Raw genomic sequence first — 14,436 nt, forward strand, 5'->3', positions numbered from 1 at the left:
CTGAATGCTCTCATGTTGCTAGGAAACAAGCCAAATCCCTTCTTGGACACATATCCAGTCAGTTGTTGGCTGGTTAATGTTGTGGTGTAGACTAACTAATAAACCAGTCTAGTGTAACATTTGGTATCCAGGAAAAAGGGGGGCGTAAGTTCATAATGTGTTGGGACGTTCACTGTTTGAAAAGCTTTTTTAAATGCTGTGGTTAGGCTACATTGTGGCTCCCATTGAGTCAAACGGCTTTCGCACTGTGTTCGCGTCCTTACAAATACTGCTTACATATAAATGCAGTGGTGGAAGTACTCAAGTACTCAAATTCTTTACTTAAGTAAAAGCATCAATACTGCAATATAAAAACACTCTGTTACAAGTAAAAGTCCAGAATAAAAAATTGACTTGAGTAAAAGTACAAAAGTATTGGCATCAAAATGTACTTAAAGTACCAAAAGTAAAAGTACTAAATATTTGAAAATAGCAGATCTACAAGCTCACAACGCGTCGCATCGCGACGCGTTGTGAGCTTGTAGATCGGCTATTTTCAAATAGCCTAGGTATAAAATAGGCCTAAAGTGGTTAATGTTTCATTATCGTTTTTGTTTTTCATTACTGTATATCAGAGTTTATATCTGAAAAGTAACTACAGTAGTAACTAAAGTTTTCAAGTAAATGTAGTGGAGTAAAAGTACAATATTTGCCTCTGAGATGTAGTGGAGTAGAAGTAAAAGTATTTGAAATTGGAAATACTCAAGTAAAGTACCTCAAAATTGTACTTAAGTACAGTACTTAAGTAAATGTACTTAGTTACTTTCCACCACTGTATAAATGACATGCATTTTTACAGTACTCCACTGTAAAATCCAGCAGAGTTCAAAGATAAATGATCACTGAGGATTTTATTGTTTACAATTGCTGCTGGTTCAAGTTCATTGGCCATTCAATTTGATAGTAACTTCAAATCAATGCACCGTCTCTGTAAAACGCTCGTTTCAATTTGCTGTTTTATCGTGGCAAGTAATAATGTTGCCAATGTGAATATTTCACATATTGTTTGGCAGCTCAATCGCTTGTGTTCAATGAATGGCAATAATGATTTTGCAAACCTTTTCAGTAAATCAGTCACTTGAGAACACAATAAGCATCATTTAGGAGTTAAATACACGTAGGAGTTGTTTCTGGTTGCGACTGTAAACCGTGTTGACACCGATGCCTTTCACTGACTAGATTAGGATTGTTAAACTTAAAGTACGTTTGACATTTTGACATTTACTTATTTTCCTTCTGACAATTTGCATTATATATAATGATTGCATCGCTCTTTTATTATGCTGTATGAGACACAAACTTTTACTGTTTTGCATTAATTTACTGCTTGTGACTTGTGCAAAGAATGAAATGGCTTGATCAGTTGTTCTAGGATATGGTTGAGATGGTAACATATAACATGCTGTAGTGATACATAGTGTAGTAGTGTAACATACAGATGCATAACACCAGTGGTGGAAACTCATGTACTCAAGTACTGTACTTAAGTAAAATCTTGAGGTATTTGTACTTTACCAATTTCCAATACTTTTACTTCTACTCCACTACATCTCAGAGGCAAATATTGTACTTTTTTTTTTCCTCCACTACAATTATTTGAAAACTTTAGTTACTAGTTACTTTGCAGATATACATTTTTACATTGTAAAACACACATTAAGCACTTGAAGTCCTATTTTATAGGCTATTTGTAAATAGCCGATCTACAAGCTCACAACGCGTCGCATCGCGACGCGTTGTGAGCTTGTAGATCTGCTATTTTCAAACAATCTGTTCTTTTACATTTGGTACTTTAAGTACATTTTGATACTAACACTTTTGTACTTTTACTCAATGAATTCCAGACTTTTACTTGTAACAGAGTACGCCGTGTTGATACTTTTACTTGAGTACAAAATGTGAGTACTTTTCCCACCACTGACTGTAGTGATACATAACACACATTACATATTGCACCCATACATAACATAAACGTGTGCTCTACATCAAAGCATGTTGTATTGTATGTAGATCAAACTACAGAGGGATTTTTAACTATGAGGTAAGTCAGTGAACATCTTCTGAAAAGGCCATGTTGAACACAAACAACAACAACAACAACAACAAGGGGTGAATGTAAAGTGATGGCCTTACACTGGAGATAAAGGAAAAAGCTCAGTAATACTGGCCCTGTGTACCGTATTATATTATGTGTGTATAACTAATGTCACCTTGTCACTGCTAGTTGGACAGCATGTGAACTTGAAAAGTGTTTCTCTGCCACAGCTTTGGGTTCATTAACGTCTGAAATGTTTTTGAAAGGTTTTGACAAAAGCTATGCCGGGTCCATTTGGTTACATTTGTAACATTTTGGAGCTCAATTAACACTTGCCTGCCAGAACGCAGAGCTGTGTTCTATTTTAAAATTTAAAAAAATCCACAAGGGGCACCCTAACACAGATTTGGGATGATCCATCATCACTCAGAGAAGAAGTATGTGGATGTGATGTCATTCCAAAAAACGTCACATCCATCCACCCTGACTATGGGATTTTTAGAAAAACACTCCTATCTCAGTTTCTTTTTTTTGCATTGAAAACCACCCATTTTCAACGTGCCATAGCCCCAAAATGGCCGATCGCAGGTGGAACGTTATTGTTCCAGCATACACACAGATGCCTCCGCCTTTTTTTTTGTACACAATGTTCCATCCACAAAGATCCACATTTCAAAGATCGTCGGATTAAGGTAATTACGCTGGCAAGGGGATAAACAACGATGTTTAATATCTTGGCAGGAGATGTGTTAACACGACTGTGGTGTTATACTATGCACTACTGCTACCATGACTTTACTGTGAAGAGTTATGTCACAGTTTGAAATGGTGAACCAACACCCCCCCTACACCTGCACACACGTTTCTCAGACATGTTGAAATTTGACAACTTTATAACTGTACTGCATGATGATGCCACATGTGGGCGTTATCTAGGATATTGTTACACTACAGCAGTGGTTCTCAAACTTTTTCATGTCAAGGACCCCCAAATTGACACTTATTAGCCCGCGGACCCCCATTTGAAAAGATATGCCAGACAGGGACCCCCATAAGAGACGTTTTTTTTACGGCTCTAGCAGTGATTCTCAACCATTTTAATTTCAAGGACCCTCAGTTTGACATGCATTAGGCTACGGACCCCCATGTGATGGCATTTCTATCTCTGAGACCCCAATTGATATTGTAAAATCAATGTTAATTTAACTCAGAGTTGTTACAGACCCATAAGGGTCCATTTGGTTCCTATTCATCATTTAGCTGGGGACCCCCTGGAACTCCCTCATGGACCCCTGGGGGTCCCCGGATCCCACTTTGAGAACCAATGCACTAACAGGATAACCGATACTGCACAGTGAAATCCTAAGCGTTAATTCGTTTTAAATAATTTGGTTAGATTTGTAGTACAAACTCAGAGTTACAAATGGGTTTAATTAACACTGAGGATTTGACTGTGTATGACATGTTGGAATGATATTGCATTTGGCAGTGGTTGAACACTGGATATCTGCTCACTGCCACTGGATCACAAGGCATAATATTTTGAGGCCTGAGGTTCCGATTCTGCAAAATGTCTTCTAAACCCTAAACGGTTTTCTGAAAAACGTATGTTTCTGTATCAGTGGTTCTCAATATTTTTCATGTCAAGGACCCCCAAAATGATATGAATTTGGCCGCGGACCCCCATCTCAAAATAGTTTGTTCCAGGGACCCCCCCAGAAGCAAAGATTTGAGTTAAAAAATTTGCTTTAAAAGAATATATATATATTCAAAGATGTGCACACATTTTCACGATTTTTCAAAAATAGCAGATCTACAAGCTCGTAGCGTGGCACTCGGTGCCGCGCTATGAGCTTGTAGATCTGCTATTTTTGAATAGCCAAAGTGTAAAATAATGCTTTTTAGCTCAAATGACAAAGTAACACAGATGCGTCCCAGGTCTTAATGGGTTAAGACATCTTTTTAAAGTATTTATATATATTTTAAATGATCATTTTCGTTTATACCTCAAAACAGACGAGGCTTTGTTCCTCCTGTGACCTTTGGCTGGCGCCCGTCCCAAGGTGGGCATACGGGCCTCAGTGTTGGGAACAACAGCTGTGAACGACTGTGGGTCACACAGGTTAAACGGATGATAAGTTCAACATGTCTGTCCCCGTTTGCGTAACGCTAGGTGACGTTTTTTTTGCCGTGACCAGTGCATTCATCTGAACGGAAGAACATTTTATGGCTTAGGATTCAATCCCCACCGCTCGCCTCGGGTTAGAAAAGGGGAAGCTAATGTCTTTTGACATGTCATGGACATGCCAGAATGCACCGCGGGGCTAAATGCATGGATGCAGCTTGTCTGCAAAAAGCTCTCTCCGAGAGCTTGTCTGCATGCAACAGACACCCTCAGTCCTCCCCAAGAAGCACATATTCAGGTGTGCTTCTCGCAAGTTTATATGAAGACCCATAGATGGAAATGACCAATGATGGAAAAAGTACTCACATCTTTTACTTAAGTAAAAGTATCAATACTGCGACAATAATATTATTACTTGTAACAGAAATACTCTGGAATTAAAAATGTACTTAAAGTCCAAAGTATTGGTATCACAATGTAGTTTTTAAATGTAAAGAAAAATATTTGAAAATAGCAGATCTACAAGCTCACAACGCGTCGCAATGCGACGCGTTGGGATAATATTTGCCTCTGTCTGAGATATAGTGGAGTAGAAATAAAAGTATTGAAAATCGGAAATACTCCAGTAAAGTAAAAGTACCTCAAAAGTGTACTTAAGTACGGGTACTAGAGTAAATGTACTTAGTTACTTTCCACCACTGGAAATTACTTAATAGTTTTAAGGCTTACATTTTGGATTCATTCTCAATTTAAAAAAAACTGTGACACTGATGGTAATTGGGACAATTTAGTCTTCTTATCATTGACCTACTTAAAGCAGGATTTTGCCTCAGTCCTGAACTAACACCTGTCACGGCTCAATGCTAAAAAATGATAATCACAAACACTTAACAGTCTTGCAAACTCATGCACGATACGCCGTAATGAGTAAGAATAAGCAATGCAAAATCTTGGCGAAGGCTTTGGATTTGATTCTAAGAAAAAAAAGATTGTCTCTTCATTGTCTGGCACGAGGATTGCTAACAAATGCCAACAGATGGCTGCGGCCAATTTCTCAAAAACTAAAACACCACTAGCATTACTCTTTGAACGTGCTGAACGGTTGAAGATAAATAACATACTCTATGCCTTTTTAAAATTCCAAATCAGCCCTTCAAGAAATGTGAGCAGAGGATTTGAAAGCTTTAAAGGAAGTTAACATTCTCTAGAGGTCAAGATTCTAGAATATATTTCCAGCCTTATGATGGGTAATTGGTAATTCCACTGGCTGGGCAAAGGGAAAAATATCACCTACTATATTTCACAAGTAGAAAACAGTATATACCTTCAAGCCATTAGGAACTAATGTATTAGGGTGTGGTCACGGCAAACGCAATTTTTTGCCTATGCGGTGGATTCTGCCATTACTTTTCAACGGGAATGGAGCAACAAACCCGTTGAAAAGCGTTGGCAGAATCCGCTACGTAGGCAGAATCAAAGTTCAGTGTGACCGCACCCTAACTGTACATTGTCAATTTTTCTTTTTTTTCTTCTACATTTTCATCCCACAATTTTGTAACCCATTTTTTCACCCAGTGCCAATTGCCCATGTGATCCTGGGGCGCTACTCTCCCTCTGCCAGCCTAGGGAGAGCCCAGAACTGAGCTCATGCCTCCTTCAATGCATGAGGAGCTAGCAAGCTTTTCAAGCTTTTGACTAAATATTGAAAACAAAAAAGAAGTGCATTTCCATTAAAAAATAAGAATTATATTGACAATTCTGAAGCATATATTTTCACAGAAAGCTAATTATTATGTCATGACCATTTTGTGTTAGTCAGAAAAAGACATTTACAACCCCCATAAATATTGCCAATGACGAAGAATATGAAAATGTTTAATGAACATCCGCATGAGTCAGTACAAAATCATTGCATATTTCCTCCTCTAGTTACTGTATGAGCATCAAATAACATCAATTACTCAAAGGAAAGGAGGGGGGGGGGAAAGCCATAAGTGATAAGCAGCATACAGCAGCGTCATCAATGCTCGTAAGGAACAAACAGACAAAATCTAATCCTGTACTCCACCGAAAGCGTTTTACTGACAAAGCCCAAGTCTGACTCTCTCCTATTAGGCTGACTGAACACTAATTACTGTACCTCCGATCACAATTACTGAGAGGGTTCCTCCCTCCTTCCAACCCCGAAGCACACACAAAGCCATTATTCTCCGTTGCTCGTCTGTAGTTTGATTAGGCTCCGTGGATGCCTTCTAACCCATTGAGACCGGCGGGAACGCATCTGTGTCATTTTTGGCTATTAAAAAATAGCAGATATACAAGCTCATAGCGCGGCACCGAGTGCCGCGCTATGAGCTTGTAGATCTACTATTTTTGAAAAAACGTGAAAATTTTGCAAATTTTCTGCAAATCTTTGAATATATAGATATTTTAAAGCGAACATTTGTAACTCAAATCGTTGCTTCTGCAGATTCTACAAATGTCTTCTAAATCCTAACATTATTTTTTGTTTGTTTAACTTATGTTGCTATAATATCAGTGGTTCTCAAACTTTGTTCAAGTCAAGGACCCCCCAAAATTATATGTATTTGGCCGCGGACCCCCATCTCAAAATATTTTGTTCCAGGGACCCCCTGAAGCAAAGATTTGAGTAAAAAATGTTTGATTTAAAAATGTGCAAAAAAAAAAAAAAAAAAAATTTCAGTGAAACTCAGTGCCACGCTATGAGCTTGTATATCTGCTGTTTTTGAATACCCAGAGAAATCTCAAAATGACACACGGGTGTGTCATTCCCGGTCTTAACGGGCTAACCCAGTCATAATAGCAGCCCTCGGCCCCTCATAGGCCACTCACAGATCAACAGTGATCATAATGCGAGTAGACGGCAAGGATAAGAACGATGGCCGCGGAGTCAGTTAGATGGAGTCGAGGAGATTATATGGGAGGAGGAGGGGGGGGGGGGGGGGGGGGGGCGGCACTATCAATTGTCAAAAGCAAGGGAATAATTACTCCACCAGCTCCTACTATTCTGCCCTGGTAATCTCATTAAAAAGTCACATACTGCATACTTATGGGCTATTAGAAGTCCTTAGTCCAATTATAAGAATCTCAAACGCAGAGCACACAGTGCTCCGGAGTAGCTTTCCCCTTTATCCCACTAAGACCTGGAACGCATCTGTGTCACTTTAGATTCCTTTGGCTATTCAAAAATAGCAGATCTACAAGCTCATAGCGCGGCACCGAGATCTGCTATTTTTGAAAAATCGTGAAAAATATTTTTTTATATTTTTTTCGGAAAAAATCTTCAGAAACAAAAATAAAATAAAAAAGTCACGATTTTTCAAAAAAAAAAATAGGATTTAGATTTTGGCTATTCAAAAATAGCAGATATACAAGCTCATAGCGCGGCACCGAGTGCCGCGCTATGAGCTTGTAGATCTGCTATTTTTGAAAAATCGTGAAATTTTTTTTTCCGAAAAATAGTTCGGAAAAAAATATAAAAAAATAATTTTCACGATTTTTCAAAAAATGTTAGGATTTAGATTTTCTTTAGACGCGGCCTCAGGTCTTAATGGGTTATTGTAGCCACCAGTTCTCCCCCCTCTCTCTCTCTCTCCCTCTCTCCATCTCTTTTCCCCCCCTCTCTCTGGTCCGTCCTTTTATTCCGAACACAAAAGGGCTGGACAGCTACAGTACAAAAAAAAAATAATCAGCCCCTTCTCCTCTGGAGTCCAGGCCCATGGAAGTAATACCATCACAATGATGCTGGCCGTAGGCCCGTAGGGGTGCAGTCAGTGCTGCGGTACACTAGCCCGGATCACCCAATGAAAGACTAACGCTGCACACACCAAGATAATGGAGGAAGGGCCCTGGCCTTGTTCTGCTAACGTTACTGTTATCAGAGCGTGATGCACTTACAGAGCTTCTATCTCTCTGCTCACTCCACTCACTCCACTACAACTCTGTGTGGACCTGCTCCTTCTCCACATGATTTTTTTTCACTGTTATTTTTTCAGCCCTCCCCCCCCCACACACACACACACACACACCCCCACCACTCAAATGGTTTGGACCTGACAGGGTTTTTTTTTCCGTCTCCCACCTTGCAGGAGCAGTGGTGTAAAGTAACTAAGTACATGTACTCAAGTACTGTACTTATATATAAAACATAAATTGACCACTTTAGTCCTATTTTATACCTATAGGCTATTTGAAAATAGCCGATCTACAAGCTCACAACGCGTCGCGGTGCGACGCGTTGTGAGCTTGTAGATCTGCTATTTTCAATTTATTTAAATACATTTTAGACATATGATAACTTGTGAAACGGAACATTCTGCATGCTGAGTACTTTTACTTTGGGTACTTTAAGCACATTTTGATGCCAATACTTTTGTACTTTAACTCAAGTAAATTCGGAATTCCGGACTTTTACTTGAGTATTTCTACATTGCAATATTGATACTTGTACTTAAGTAAAACATTCGAGTACTTTTTTTCCACCCCCACCAGCACCACACAAATGGTTTCGACCTGACAGTTTTTTTTTTCTTCTTTTTCCGTCTCCCACCTTGCAGTTATAGGAGTATGATTTCTGAGCTATGGAGAGAGGTTTTAGTTTGAGCTCTTTTTAGCCATGGCTGTAATGAATCCGATGGACTGAAGCGCTGCCATCCTCCACACAAGGCCGTATATACGCCACGGTATTATTCTAACCACACCGCTTTTCCACTTAATTCTGTCCATGAGCCGATTTAGTCCGTTGAGCGACCAACCAAGCCATCAGTGAGCAGGCATGCCAAATATTAAAAAAAAATAATAAAAAACGGTGCAGCGGTTTCCACTGCCAAAGTAGAAGATGAAAGAGTGCAGCGAATAATACAAAATAATGGCAATATTCGTCTCGGTCCGTCCTCCCCCTGATTCTCCCAGCCAGCTGCGTCGACGGTGGAACGTTTGCATATTTGTTCGTTTAATGTGGAATGTGAGTGTCCGAGGGCTTGTAATGAGATAAAGCTCCTTTGCCTTATCGGACCACTTTATTAAGCCATTAAGACCGGGAAAGCATCTGTGTCATTTTACATTTCTTTGACTAGCAGATATACAAGCTATGAACTTGTAGATCTGCTATTTTTGAAAAATCTTGAACATTAGTGCAAATCTTTGAATGTATATTTTTTTCAAAGCGAACATTTGTAACTCAAATCTGTGCTTTTGAGCGATTCTACAAATGTCTTCTAAATCAAAATTATTAGTTTTTCTTATGTTGCTATATATCAGTGGTTCTCAAACATTTTTCATGTCAAGGACCCCCAAAATGATATTTATTTGTCCGCGGACCCCCCTATCTCAAAATATTTTGTTCCAGGGACCCCCAGAACCAAAGTTGAGTTAAAATGTCTATATATATTCAAAGATTTGCACAAATATTTCACGATTAAAAACAAAAAAATCTACAAGCTCATAGTGCGGCACTCGGTGCCGCGCTATGAGCTTGTAGATCTGCTATTTTTGAATAGCCAAATAAATAAAAAAAATTACACACAGATGCGTTCCCAGTCTTAATGGCTTAACCAAAAAATAAAACAAGGAGCGAGGGCATGCCAGGGTCGGTATAGGGACAGGACAGCCAGGCTCAGCTTGAATGGCCGCTGTCTGGCAGAGGAGATAAGCCAGCCATCCCCCGTGTCCCACACCCCAACCGGTGGCCACCGGTTCTCTGCTCACATCAGGAGTCAGAATGAATGGGGTCCTCTTGCCCGCATTCGAGGGGCCCAGGGGATAGCATTGTTTAACACTCTTAACGTTCCTCGGCGGGGGGATCAATACACGATCAGGCCCCCGATTATATCCACACTTAATTAACCTGGCTGCGTGGCCATAAAAATAGGCGAGAAGACCGTGGTAGGATCCATAGCTAAAAAAGATAAATAGCTGCCCTCCCGTTTTTGAATTATAGCCTTTTTTACACAATAGCACGCTGAAGCGTGTTTGTAGCATTATGCCCCGCAAATGATAAAACGTTGGTTTATAGGCCGAGGGTGATTGTCTACATCAGTGGTTCTCAAGCATTGTTCCGGGGACCACCAGTGGTCCTTGGTGGGGGGGGGTACCAGGGGGTCCCCAGCTAAATCAGATAACATAGCCGCACAATCATTTTTAGCCACTTAGCTTTGGCTATTGAAAAATAGCAGATATACAAGCTCATAGCGCGGCACCGAGTGCCGCGCTATGAGCTTGTAGATCTGCTATTTTTGAAAAATCTTTAAAATGTGTGCATAATCTTTGAATATATATGTTTTAAACTCAAATTTTTAACATTTTGAACTCAAATCTTTGCTTCTGGGGGGTCCCTGGCACAAAACATTTTCAAATGAATATCAATGTAGGGGTCCTTGGCATGAAAAAGGTTGAAAACCACTGGCCTACATTTTACTTATTCAGTGCCTCTGCAGAAGTGTACAGTCAACCCACTACTACTGTCCGTGCCTGCACTAGTAGGTCTGTGTGTGTGTGTGTGCGTGTGTGTGTGCACGCACGTGCCCCACTGTCTGTCTCTATCCGATGGTCTGCTCCATCTGTGTCACTGTCAGTACATTGGCCCTGCCACCTCATTTTAACAAGCTGCCCAGTCCACTTATATACCCTATACTGTACTGTACTGTACTTTGTGGACTGGTGGTCCCCTACAGTGTTGATTTTGTCGACTAAAACTATGACGAAAAATGTTCATCGACTACCTTTTTTCACTGACGAAAACTAAACAAAAACTAAGCTATGATGACTAAGACTAAGACTAAGTATATTATTGTCAATTCCATCAACAAATAAAAACTAGACTAAAATGTTAGTGAGGGACTAGTGGAGAAGAGTTCCAGTCGAACTAAAAGACAAGTAATTTTAAGTTTGGTTGCGCTCGGGCGTTGCGCTCTGAAAATAGCCGAAATACAATCGTTGCGACACATTGTGAGCGTTGATTTTGAGAGCGTTGATCGGCTATTTTCAGCATGCAACCAAGTGTTAAGTCAGCCATTATGACGCCATCAAGGCACCGCCAAAATACATTTTAGTCGACTAAATCAAATGTAGATTTAGTCGACTATAATCTTATGATATTTAGTCGACTAAAACTAGACAAAAACTAAAACATTTCAGGTGACTATAATGTGACTAAAACTACACATAATTGTATTCAAAAGACAAAATGACAAAAACTAAATAAAAAACATTTGCTGTCAAAATCAACACTGGTCCCCCAGGGTTCTGCACTTGGTCCGCTCCTTTTTTCCCTCTACACCCAAATCTCTTTGCTGAAAACGGCTGATCTACAACAACCTCACAGCTGGTTAGATCTGCTATTTTTGCAAAATGTTTGCCTCGGATTTGGATATTGCAGTCCCGCAGCTTGTCCCGGCAGCATGTTGACACATTTCAAAAATGATTTGAAATACCCCAATTTTAGATAACCACCCCATGCACTAACATGCAAATATCAATGCAGCTGCAGAGCTGTTGAGCATGCAAATGAAGAAGGAGTGCAAAGCACAAAAAGAGACCTCAGTCTCTCTCCCTTTTTTCCCCCCTATTGTCTTGGCCATTCTGTGTCTGTCCTCGCTGTCCTCCCAACAGCCGTGGGCTTTACTGCTCTCCGGAGCCCAGTTTGACGCTGACCTATCTTCAAATGAGCTGTCAGAGCGGTAGAACACAGCCATTGCCCTCCTTCATGGGCAGAAGAGGTGACATAATCAACATGGCCAGCCTCTGACAGGCAAATGGAGGTGACGGCAGTGGAGAGAATCCTGTCAGTGATCCGTTTCATGCAGTGGTGGAAAAAGTACTCAAATTCTTTACTTAAGTAAAAGTACCAATACTGCGATATAAAAATACTACATTACAAGTAAAAGTCCAGAATTAAAAATGTACTTGAGGAAAAGTACAAAAGTATTGACATCAAAATGTACTTAAAGTACCAAAAGTAAAAGTACTAAATATTTGAAAATAGCCGATCTACAAGCTCACAACGCGTCGCGATGCGACGCGTTGTGAGCTTGTAGATCTGCTATTTTCAAATAGCCTAGGTATAAAATAGGGTTAAAGTGGTTAATGTATGTTTCATTATATCATAGTTTACATCTGAAAAGTAACTAGTAACTAAAGTTTTCAAATAATTGTAGTGGAGTAAAAGTACAATATTTGCCTCTGAGATGTAGTGGAGTTGAGTAAAAGTATTGGAAATTGGAAATACTCAAGTAAAGTACAAATACCTCAAAATTGTACTTAAGTACAGTACTTGAGTAAATGTACTTAGTTACTTTCCACCACTGCCTATCTTCAAATGAGCTGTCAGAGTGGTAGAACACAGCCAGCCATTGCCCTCCTTCATGGGCAGAAGAGGTGACATAATCAACATGGCCACCCTGTCCCTGTGACAGGCAAATGGAGGTGACGGCAGTGGAGAGAATCCCGTCAGTGATCCGTTTCATGTAGCAAAATATGATTTTTTTTCCCACCCTCCCCTGCATGTTCTGTCAAAGTGTGCAGTAAAGAGGTTTTATTTCATAGAATGCAAAAGATTTTCTAAGATTTTCAGAACAAATCAAAATTATTTCAAGAAATCTTTTATTTTTATTTTTATAGCAAGTCTACAAGCTCACAATCGTGATGCGTTTTTCGAACTTGTAGACTGGCTATTTTCACTATCCGTCGTGCAACAAAGAATAGGATATAGGGGGCTTAGATGGTTTAAAAGACATGCCAGTGTTGAACCATTACTCTGCCCTACAAAACCAAAGTAAGTAGCAGTAACTACAAACAAAAAAAAAATCACTCAAAGATGTGTTTAAAAGTGATTCAACTGGTCAGCCAATTGAGATATCGGCATGTAAGTGATATTACACTAAATGTACATCTGTTCTTGAGGTAATTGTTTATCCCTTAAAATCACCAAGGCTAATTTGACCTTTGGGATACACATACACATAAGTCGGTGTGTCCAAAAATGTAGTTACTGCACTTTGGTGCATATGGGAAAATGCTTGTTTCCATGTGGTGATGAGTCACTGGGATTTTTTGTCATTCGTTGTTAATTTTACAAGTGAAGTGTCTTGTCTGCAGTACAAACTGATAATAGCCTCCTTCGTTCCAAATCTAAATTATTTGAAGAAGACGATGGAACTGACTCACTTTCCTCACATTACTAAGACATCATGTCTTAAGCCCGGGTTCCTTTGGGTTGCACCCTGTAAATATTTAAACTGCATGTTCATCTTCCATTCAAACAGCACAAAGTCATACTCAAATACTGTATGACCTTTAGATGAATCATTTGATTTCCACTTACCTCTGAACGGTCTTCATTTCCGATGTTATTCCATTGGAAAACGTTCATTTTAAAAGTTGTATTTGGGCACCCAAAGCACGACTTGCATAATACTGTACTAGTTGTCACATCAAACCATCACTCCATATCAAGATTAACCACGTAAGCCAGGGGTCTTCAACAGAGGGTCCGTGACCCCTGGGGGTCCTCAGAGCTACTACAGTGGGTCCACCAAATCTTTGTGTGATAGGATAATTGCTTTTTACATTAACCACTTGAACCCTAGCTTCTGTATTCTAAGGACAACTTTAGCCGAAAATAGCCGATCTACAAGATCACAACGCCTCGCACTGCGAGGCTCTGTGAGCTTGTAGATCTGCTATTTTCTGTAAAGCAAGGGGGAAAAAAAGAACATACTAAGTGAAAAGAGTGAAAGGTCAAGCTTGCTAGGTATCGACGGTTTTAGTGGTTAAAAGTCTGAAAATACACTTTAACATGAATCCAAAATCTATGAAAAGGTTTCATCTGCAACACATTTCTATGCAATATACAGTGGTGGGGTCCCTGCTTCATCTCTCTCAGATAGGGGGTCCTTGGCTGAAAAACGTTGAAGACCCCTGACTTAAGCCCTTCTTCGGTGTACAACAAATAGCGTAAATAGACAATCTATACGCTCACACAACACAATGCCATTTTAATTAAATCATTTTGACAAAAGATTGTCCAAAACAGGGCTGAAACTTATTTAACGTGCCTTAGTTCATATAAAACCTGGGCTAAAAAGGTTAAAGGAAGTTCCCTTCCTTCAGAGTGAGCTATCTGATGCTTTTTTTTAAATAGTGTGATGGGATTAAACTTCCACTTCTCTGTCCCCTTCTTCTTTTTTTCCTGTTCCATCAGACTAGCTATGCATCACAG

General features: G+C 39.7%; 1 protein-coding gene across 28 annotated transcripts in view; it reads left to right on the top strand.

Annotated features, from left to right (window-relative positions):
* LOC311059347 (neurexin-1a-like) overlaps positions 1–14,436 on the top strand; it is a gene marked incomplete at its 5' end in the record, with an annotated part of 638,872 nt that overhangs the window by 535,298 nt on the left and 89,138 nt on the right. The gene's annotated exons all lie outside the window — the stretch shown is intronic.

Source organism: Gymnoscopelus microlampas (assembly GCF_963454915.1).
Source record: "Gymnoscopelus microlampas genome assembly, chromosome: 13".
Classification (NCBI taxonomy): Eukaryota; Metazoa; Chordata; class Actinopteri; order Myctophiformes; family Myctophidae; genus Gymnoscopelus; species Gymnoscopelus microlampas.